Consider the following 10,713-nt stretch of genomic DNA (forward strand, 5'->3'; position numbering starts at 1 on the left):
CCGTACTTCCTTCAATTCAACTATAGCAGTTTTATATTTGAAACCGAAGGAGGAAGAAACGACGTTCCAAAACACCTGAATATGCGGGGCTGAAAAGTGAAGGCATTTGTCTAACCTCCACATTCACTCTGAAGCCCATCCAGCTCCTTCAGCATGCAGAGATCAAACACGCGTTCTGCCTCGCTGTGTAGGACAGAGGCAAACACACCGCACCGCTGACATCGCAGGACGGTTGCCTACAGAGAGACTTCTGACGCGGGGCCCCAGCCTCATTTCTCATGGGGCGCCCTCTCCATCTGGGAGAGGAGTGGTCTGGGCAGCCTCTAGGCCACGCTCCTGCCGCGCTGCTCAGCCTGGGTCCGCGATCACCTCTGGCGGGGTAAGAGCAGGCTCAGCAGCAGACTCCAAGTCAGAGCCTCCAGTCAACTCTCCAGCAGGCCAGAGCAGGGGCTCTTCAGAGGAGTTGTTACTTTTGGCACAAATGCCACAGTGCTGAAGATTCTTCTTTTGGTGGAAGACAGCTGACTTGCCTTAACCTTTACGTCCTTAATATCCACTTTGTTGCCACACAACACAATAGGGATGGCCTCACACATCGGTCTTAGATCTCTGCTGGTTAGGCATGTTCCTGTAAGTCACTCTCGAGGTTACCTCTAACATTATAATGATACACTGAGCTTGGACATAACACCCAATTTCTCCTTACCAGCTGAATCCCATATGTTGAACTTAATAGGCCCCCTGTTGGTGTGGAGCACAAGGGGGATATTCAACACCCAAAGGAGCTACACACATCTCAGATTCACCGGTCAAGACGACGTTCCATGAATGCAGTTTTCCCAGCACTATCATCATGAACCAGATTGGAACAGAGCCTGGGGTTCTCCTTGGGCAGCCTTCACGGTGTTACTTCCAGCAGCGTCTCTGTGCCTGTCCGACTGAGGGTTGGAAAGATAGAGGATACACTATTTTTTTTTTCCTATTATTTTTTCTGAACTGGTGGCCATGAGACCTTTCTGAGAGCCTGATCCATTGCTTATTTCATGTCCTGCCTTTTGGTTTCAGTTCTCATTGGCAGGACCACCTACCCGGTGGGCATCTATAGGATCCTAACTGACCTGCAGTCTTGCACGGACAGTCAGTTTCCTGACAGGGACAGTCCATACTATTAAAAATTCAGTCATGTCCATCTGCATCTGTTTGGAAGCAGAAAACTCCCTTTACTGGGTTTCTGGGAAAACACCTGTAGCAGTCTACAATCAATAAATTTCAAACCTTGTTCTAAGCAGCACATTCACGGTGGCTCAGATGGTAGAGTGTCTGCCTTCAATGTGGGAGACCTGGGTTCGATCCCTCGGTCAGGAAGATCCCCTGGAAAAGGAAATGGCAATCCACTCCAGTACTCCTGCCTAGAAAATTCCATGGGTGGAGGAGCTTGGTGGGCTACTGTCCATGGGGTGGCAAACAGTTGGACATGCCTGAGCAACTTCACTTTCTTTTCTTGTTGGAAGTATGGAACTTCTTTGTACATCTGCTTATGGAGAGCCTATGAAGTGCCAGTCTTTTTCACATGTATCTTGCATATTTCTCACAGTAACTTTGAAAGTAGATATTGCTATGCCCATTTGACAAAGAAGAAATTGAATTTCAAAGACCTTAAGGTGTCTTCCCTGGTGGCTCAGAGGTTAAAGTGTCTGCCTGGAATGCAGGAGACCTGGGTTCGATCCCTGGGTCAGGAAGATCCCCTGGAGAAGGAAATGACAACCCACTCTAGTACTCTTGCCTGGAGAATCCCATGGAGGGCGGAGCCTGGTAGGCTTCAGTCCATGGGGTCGCAAAGAGTCGGACACGACTGAGCGACTTCACTTCACTAAGGTGTCAGAGTTGAGAGGTAATGGAAGGTGCCAACTGTATTCAAACCCAGCTTGATTAATTCTTTCCACTACACTGCTGAGCCTGCATGGCTCTGAATGGGTCAATTAGTTTTGTGTGGTTTTTCCATAACTATAATACAAATTGTAATATTTGCCTATAGGATTGTTGTTCACTTAATGAAATGCAATTATTATGGGCTACAACTCATAAGGCTAAAGTTTTGATACAATCCAAAAGATAGAACTGAAAGATCAAGTACTTGGCCTATAGAAAGACTTTTGAATAACAACCACTTTGTGCCTCTGAGACATTTATGTATCAGGCATTTTGCAAACTTATAAACTGTCAACGTGCCTGATGAACAAACCGCACTCTCACTCCCCGTCCCCACCATCTACTGCGAAGGGAGCGCGTCTATTTTATTCTCTAGTTTTCTGGAAGAATCACTTAATTTCTGATTCTGACAAACAGCGTGAAACTATTCAAATAACTGTCTCTAAAATGGTAATTTTTATATTCATGGCACTTGTTGAGTATTACTGACATATTCTCGTGTGATGACTTGGATTGACAACGCAGAAAAACTATTTTTTCTCTTGATTTGCTCTTCATGGTAGACTAGGTTCTAAATGAACATGTTTACTTGAGCGTTGAAAGGTACTGTTGAAATGATGTGAGAAAAATCCCATTTTAAGAACTATGTTACCAGATTACTCTAAATTTCTCCCAATGTGTTAATAAAATGCAGAGCCGGAGCTAGGCATTTTTGTGCTAGAGGCAGTTTTTCTCCAGGGGGTTTTCTTTTCCTCTGCTTTGCTTTGCAGACTATCAAGTCATGGAGTTTTCTTTGGAATCCTTTTGAAGCAGCCATTGTGTGTTGCTTATCCATGAATGAGCAGGTAAAGTGGCCATCTATTTTGCTTAAGAGATCTTAATTTTTTAATCATGTTAGCTAATAATTGATATGGGCAGGCACTCTGCTGGGCATTAGCATGTAACATCACAACCCCATGAGGCAGTGGCTATTGTTGACATCACTTTATAGAAAAGGACTCTAAGAATCAGAGATGTTGGGGACTTGCCCAGTCTCACACAGCTAGAGAGCAGTGGGGATTGAACTTGATCCAGGCTATTCCATGGTCCCAGGCCCAGGGTCTTAGTCTGCCTTGTCTGCGTTACGTCTAGGGCTGTGGAGCACCCCCTGTATTTCTCACAGAGCTATTGGACCCAAGTCTGTCTTCCTGAGACTTGCAAGGATAATTTTAAAAGACTGTTTCTAATACCTCTTACATTTGTGCTTGAAAGCAATGACTCTATTCACTTAGTTTCTCTGTCTGAACAATCTGAAAGAGGTTTTAGTATCAGAATTAATTAAGGTTTTTACAAATATTTTGTTTGAGCTTTTACCACTGTGTTTTTGGCCTGAGTACTTTGCCTTCATGAATAATCTCTTATAGGTTGGTCTATGACTCATTGAATGGGAAAACACAGTTACCAAATTGAAAAATAATACTAAGGGCTTAAAACTTGAGTCATTTTAGATCTCTCTCTCTCTTTTTGGTTCCAATCAAAAGCTTAGAAAATTTTAGCTGTTTCTGTAAGAATATTTGTATTACAAGAAGAGTGAATGAGCTGTTAAATAAAACGTGAAGGCAGAAGTCAATAGCCTTGAGTTGTCATTTGAATTTTCCTTTTGATCTACTAAGTGGTTTAGAATAACTTCTCTTTTGCTGATTTTATTCACACTTAAACTTTTTTGATTATCTGGGTCATGAAAATCTTTTTTGTACAGTTCTGTGTATTCTTGCAACCTCTTCTTATCAATATGTATGGTCCTATTATCATTTTTCTAATTACTTTGGGTTTATTTTCCATAAGTCTTTTCCTTCTCTTGTGTTTTCTGCCTAGAGAAATTTCTTTAGCATTTGTTGTAAAGTTGGTTTAGCAGTGCTCTTAACTGTTATTTTTCCGTAAAACTTTCAATTTCTCCATCAAATCTGAATGAGGGTCTTGCTGGGTGGAGTAGTCTTGGTTGTAGCTTCTTCCCTTTCATCACTTTGAGTATATTGTGCCATTTCCTTCTGGTTTGTAGAGTTTCTATTGAGAAATCAGCTGATAACATTATGGGAGTCTCCTTGTATATTACTTGTCATTTTCCCTTGTTGCTTTTAATATTTTATCATTGTCTTTAATTTTGATTACATTGTGTCTTGTGTTCCTTCTTAGGTTTATCTTGCCTGGGACTCTCTGCACTTCCTGGACTTGGTTGACTATTTCCTTTTCCATGTTAAGGAAGTCTTCAGCTATTTTCCCTTCAAATATTTCTCAGGTCCTTTCTCCCTCTCTTCTCTTTCTTGTGCCCCTATAATGGGAATGTTGGTGCATTTAATGTTGTCCCAGAAGTCTCTTAGACTGTCTTTGTTTCTTTTCTTTCTTTTTCTATATCCTGTTTTCTGACAGTGATTCCACCATTCTGTCTTCTAGGTCACTTATTTGTTCTTCTGCATCAGTTAATCTGTTATTGATCCCCTTCTCGAGTATTGTTCATCTCTGTTCTTTAGTTCTTCTAGGTCTTTGGTAAACATTTTGTTCATCTTCTCCTTTCTTTTTTCTGAGGCCCTGGATCATTTTCACTATCATTATTCTGACTTCTTTTTCTGGAAGGTTTCCTATCTCCACTTAATTTAGTTGTTTTTCTGGGGTTTTATTTTGCTCCTTCATCTGGGAAATAATTCTATGCCTTTTCATTCTGATTGGCTTTCTGTGACTGGTTTTCTTTCTGGACTTTAGTTCTGGATTTTCTTGTGGGACTGTAGTTCTTCTTGCTTCTTCTGTCTGCCTTCTGGTGGGTGAGGCATAAGGGCTTGTGCAAGCTTCCTGATGGAAGGGACTGGAGGTGAGCAAAACTGAGTCTCTCTGGGGCATAGCACTCAGAAAAATTTTAATCAAATTGTCTGCTGATAGACGGGGCTTCACTCCCTCCCTGTTAGTTGTTTAGCTTGGGGCCACCCAGCCCTGTGGTCTACACACTCTGTGGTAAAGCTAATGGTAACCTAGCTCCCAGAACTGCTGCTGCCATTGCCCACATTTCTGTGGTGAACCTCTGCTAACTCACGACTCCTTAGGAGACCCTCCAACACTCACAGATAAGCCTGGGTCAGTCTCCTGTGGGATCACTCCTCCTTTCTCCTGGGTCCTGGTGCTCACTAGGTATTGTTTGTGCCCTCCAGGAGTGGAGTGTCTGTTTCCTCCAGTTTCATGGAAGTCCTGCAGCCGAATCCCACTTGTCTTCCAAGTCAGATTCCCTGGGGATTCCTAGTCCCTTTGCTGGATCCCAAGGCTGCTGTGGGGCTCAGACCTTCATGATAGCAGGAGGACTTCTTTGGTATATTGTTCTGTAGCTTGTGGGTTGCCCACCCCGGGGGTATGGGGTTAGACTTTACCATGCACCCCTCATGCCATCTCACTGAAGCTCTTCATTGTCTTTGAGCATGGAGCATCTTTCTTTGGTATGTTCCAGCATTCTCCTGCTGATGGTTGTTCAACATCTAGTTGTGATTTTGGGGCTCTCACAGGAGAAGATGAGCAAAGACTCTCACAGGAGTCGTACTCTTCCATCTTGAACTGATCTCCTACAATTATCTGTCTTAGAGGAATGAAGAGTCTTCACATTAACACAGAATCTTATATTGGGCCTAAGAACTTTTCAGGTGGATAGAAAGGCCACTATAACACCACTTATTTTTTATAAAACATGGAAAGCTTATGTTCTTTAGTACTATTTCACATGGACAGTATGTATACTGTATTATGGACCTAATACCCAATATAATCCAAATATTACTAATTGTAATGAATAAGTGATTTAATTCCAAATGAAATTAAATTTTAAACAGAGATGCTATTTTTTCTTAGCTTAGGCTATCACATTCCTCATAATTTGTTAAAAATATTACAGATCTTGTTTTAGGGAAGATTCACTGGAAAATTGTGGCATTGTTTTCAGGGGCATGAATTTAAGAAATGTTAATTGAGAAACTCCTTGAGTGATCCTAGAAAATCCACTTAGAACGTTTCTTTCAGAGTTTATTCTTGAGAATCAGGATGATATTTGTGTTTTAACCTACATTGCTGACATAGAAATCAAGATATGAACTATGTTTGAGTAGCTTTTCTCTTTGGACAGAAGACCATGGACAAGATACACAGAATACACACCCACCTGTCCACATTCTAACACTGTAACCTAACTGCAGGGATAGAGAGCGGGGAGAGAGAGAGTGGGGGGAGATTAATAACAGAAACCAAAACCAAAATCCCCACATTCTACCACTGTAACCTAACTACAGGGAGAGAGAGCGGGGAGAGAGAGCATGGAGAGAGAGAGGGAGAGAGGTTAATAACAGAAACCAAAACCAAAATCCTTGAAAGGTGAAAACTCATGTCTATAGGGTCTGGACTGGCATTCTGTTTAAGACTTTCTTTTCTTAGCGCTCACGTTAGGATTTCTTTGATTGTGAGGAATAGACTTCTAAATGTATAACTTCATAGACTCTCCAAACTTATCTGAGTTGGAAAAAAAGGACATTTTTATGATTCCAAAAAATAAAAGGCTGCTGAAAGGATGAGCACTTGCTGTCATTACATTCATTTAAATAAGGTGCCACAGGCTTTGAAAGGGATTCTGAAAGGGAACTAGAAAGAGCCTGAACAATGAAAGTGTTAACAGGATTATGTATGGTGAGCTGACAACATCATTCACTTTTCATTGTGCATTTATATTCCACCTTATTTCCAAAAGGTTGAGAAAGGCTAACACTTATTTGGAAAAATACATGTTTGATATTTTAAAAAAGAGAGTCATATAACTGTATTATACTATTACCACACTTAGAGTAAAATAATTTTTACCGCTCTACATTAACAGAAACACAAAACATTTTTCAACATGTCTTCCCCCCCCCCCACCCCGCTTTTTTTTGGTGTGTGTATGGATTTATGAAAGAAGCATTGACTGGTACTTTACATGATGCTGTTTTAAATAATTTTTGGGGTAGAGATAGAGGAAGCAATTTTTTAAATTTAATTGCTTTTATCTAAGCCAAAGTAATATATACATAGAAACATCACATGTGAAAATCAGAGAATAGTCTCTTTGTTAATATACTATTTACCATAGTTTTACTAATAAAATTAATTGCAAGAAAACCCTTTAAAAGAATCATATTTGACTTCGGTCATGACTCAAAGATGTTCTGTCTGGAAATTCAGGGACTATGTGTTGTTGTGAAAGAAATTATGTAGCCCCCATTTAGCAGGACTGAGTCTCTTACTTTTCTGTAATCAGTGAATGGAAAACAGTGATTAATGAGCTTCTTGGCTTGCTTTTTGTCTCACTTGTGATACATTTTGCCAAGTGCTTCAGCCTTCCTAAGCTCAATTACCAACTCAATTATTAAGAGTTTAAATTTCTGTGAATCCTTCAAAGTAATTGTTGTAAATAGGAGTCGTAAATCTCTGTCATTTTCTTAATAGGAAATGTATATTCATTGACCAGCATTGATAAGACACTAGTCTCTATTTATTTATTATTATTATTTTTTTGGTCAAATGGCTTTACAAGTAGCCCCTACTTTATTAGATGCTCAGCATCATTTTACAATTATTATTATTTTTTTTTACTTTACAATGTTACATTGGTTTTGCCATACATCAACATGAATCTGCCATGGGTGTACACGTGTTCACCATCCTGATCTCCCCTCCCACCTCCTTCCCCATCCCATCCCTCTGGGTCACCCCAGTGCACCAGCCCCAAACATCCTGTATCCTGCATTGAACCTGGACTGGTGATTTGTTTCTTATATGATATTATACATGTTTCAATGCTATTCTCCCAAATCATCCCACCCTCTCCCTCTCCCACAGAGTCCAAAGTAGTCTCTATTTAGATACTCTTCAAATTTTTAAGAAATTTAGGTTCTTCAAAATCTTGGATGTATACGTGGTCAGAAAACTCATTTTTAAGTTTTTATTATGCTTCCTAACTTACCTTTATGACTTTGGACCATGTATCTCAAAATCTTTGTTGTGTCTCAGTTTCATTGTTTTAAAAATGGAAAAGATAATAGTGGCAATGACCTCACAGGCTTGGGATTATAAAAATGTTTTGTAAGTAAAAGTCACAGTGAGTTGTTACTCGTATTATCGTGGACTGATGAAAGGGACTGCGGTGTGCCACCGTCTTCATCACAAGGTCACCGGTAGGAAGACAGGAGATTCCACATGGTCCACTCTACTTTGTCTATTTCTAAATGAACTGATTAGGTATTCCCACCACAAGAACCGTAAATATTGTGAACAACATAACAGTGTGCAGAATATGAGAGGCCGCTTGATGTGGTGCAGTGAACATAGACCGTGGGTCCTGGCTCTGCCACTCATACTCAGGAAAATCATGTGGCTGAGCTGAGCCTCTGCTCCCTCATCTGCAAATGAGATTAGTAAGTAGGCGTCCTTCATGATTGACATGAAGACTGAAAACAGTCAACTGAGTCAAGCGCCTCGCACAGCACATGCCTCCCTAATGTTGAGTGTGTGCCTGTGTGCTCAGCCGTGTCCAGCTCTTTGCAACCCTGTGGATTCCAGCCTGCCATGCTCCTCTGCCCATGGGGTTTTCCAGTCAAGAGTACTGGAATGGGTTCCTCGACTGCCACCGGCTGCCAATTATCTATTTCCCTTTCTTTTCCTTTCCATGGCAATCCACTCCAGTATTCTTGCCTGGAGAACTCCATGGACAGAGGAGCCTGGCAGGCTGCAGTCCATGGGGTCGCGGGGTCACAAGTCGGATGTGACTAAGCGACTACGCTACAACCACCCTGGCTTCTATTCTCAAGCCATGTGGTCAAGCACATGTCACTTAAGTTGTTGGTCCCCATCTATAAAATGAGGGATTTGGATAATTGATTACAAAATTCCTTTCCATTTCTTACATCTGGTGACTCCAGAAATGAGTGGCGTCCTGCTGTGGCAAGACTTGCCCAGATCTGCCCTTGAGATGCTGGTGATGACTGGGCCAGCTGTGGATGTGAACAGATGAAGCTGTGCTGGGGTCCCCAGAAATCTGGAGGCCAACCGTAAAGAAAGCCAGAGAGTCCTGTTAAGGAAAAGCACAAACCGTTAGAGACCCATTCCCTCTACGTTGTATTGCGATTTGGTCACCACTTCTTTGCAGAAGACACATAAATTACGGATATAACTGCCACAAGGTAGCCTACTAAGTCAGGAAAGTCCTGCGGAATGCCCTTTCTGTCTCTGCCTGCAGTGTGAGGGGTCAGAGTTCAACCTGCCCAATTTGCCTCAGGCTTTCCTATGTGAGTTGCTCTCTTTTCAATTTATCATCTAGTATGACTTCCAGATCAACAAATTCTCAGTCCTCTGAGTTCATTTGGATGCCTGGTGCTGAGTACTTGTTAGGAATGGACAACAATGGTTACTTCCTCCAATGTGATTCACTTTATCCAAAGTGAAACAGATTCGAACAAGCATAGTGTATGCTTCTGAACAGCCACACAGACCTCCTGGAGGACAGCTGCATGGTGATGGAAGCTCCACGTTCTTAACTGTGACAAAGGACATCATTCGAAAACAGCAGAGTCTGTGGGTGTCTCCAATGATTTTCCATCTTCTTCTCTTGGTTCAACATTCCTGACCTTTTAAATTTAAATTTACTTGGCTTGGACTTGCCCACTGGCCCTTTGATTGATGGAATATACAATGAAAAAACATCTAAGGACAGATATTACCCACAGATAATTCTTCTGGAAAATCGATAAACTATCCTAATCTGTAATACCATCCTTACACCCAAATGAGCTGGGCCTTTGCCCTGCTCTGGTTCTTCATTATTTGTGACATTCTCCGTCAAAGAGTTCATGGGTCTAGCTGGACATACCTATGCAGCTTTTGCAGCATCACCCTGTTTAGACCATGGGGTCCAATTGGACATACCTATGGGCTTCCCTGGTGGCTCAGTAGGTAAAGAGTCTGCCTGCAGTGTGGGAGAGCCGTGTTCAATCCCTGGGTTGGGAAGATGTCCTGGAGAAGGAAATGGCAATGCACTCCAGTATTCTTGCCTGGAGAATTCCGCGGAGAGAGGAGCCTGGTGGGCTACAGTCCATGGGGTCACAAAGAGTCGGACACGACTGAGTGACTAATACTAACACTCTGCAGTTTTTGCACATCAACCCATTTAGACCACGTTCTGAAGATGTAGGACACCAGAATTCCACTCCTCAGAAGCATTATACTTAGCAGAGTCTGAATGAGTCCCCTGAGTTTGACATCTGGCCAGATTAATGACAGACTAGTCCAAATGGAGAGGGGAATCAGTGGTTGACCCAAGGGGTGGCTAAAGAGTGGCTGCTTGTGCAGGGAGGGACGCAAGTACAGCCTGAATATGTAGGCTGGAATAGACTATGGCTACCTCCTATGGCAGGAGAACCTTCATGCCAGGTGTGGTGGATTTGGGGTGCAAGGAACAGGGGTCAAAGTGGGCACTGACGTGGAAATGGCTTGTCCTAGACTGCTACATTCCTGAGTGGCAGTCTGAGAAATCCAAGAACTGCAAAGGGAGGAGGATATAACATTTTATTTAAGAGTGTTTTGGCTTGATTTATATCTTAAAATATTTAGACAGGTTCCATGTGACTCCCCTGGTGGTTTAGCTGGTAAAGAATCCTCCTGCCATGTGGGAGACCCGGGTTTGATCCCTGGCTTGGGAAGATCCCCTGGAGAAGGGAATGGCTACCCACTCCAGTGTTCTGGCCTGGAGAACTC

The 10,713-nt window shown here is 42.2% G+C and overlaps 1 pseudogene; it reads right to left on the minus strand.

The window, feature by feature from the left end:
* Positions 1 to 276: 276 nt before the first annotated feature.
* LOC114116434 (GTP-binding nuclear protein Ran-like) lies at positions 277 to 9,513 on the minus strand (annotated as a pseudogene).
* Positions 9,514 to 10,713: the final 1,200 nt, after the last annotated feature.

Source organism: Ovis aries, chromosome 9 (genome assembly GCF_016772045.2).
Source record: "Ovis aries strain OAR_USU_Benz2616 breed Rambouillet chromosome 9, ARS-UI_Ramb_v3.0, whole genome shotgun sequence".
Lineage (NCBI taxonomy): Eukaryota > Metazoa > Chordata > Mammalia > Artiodactyla > Bovidae > Ovis > Ovis aries.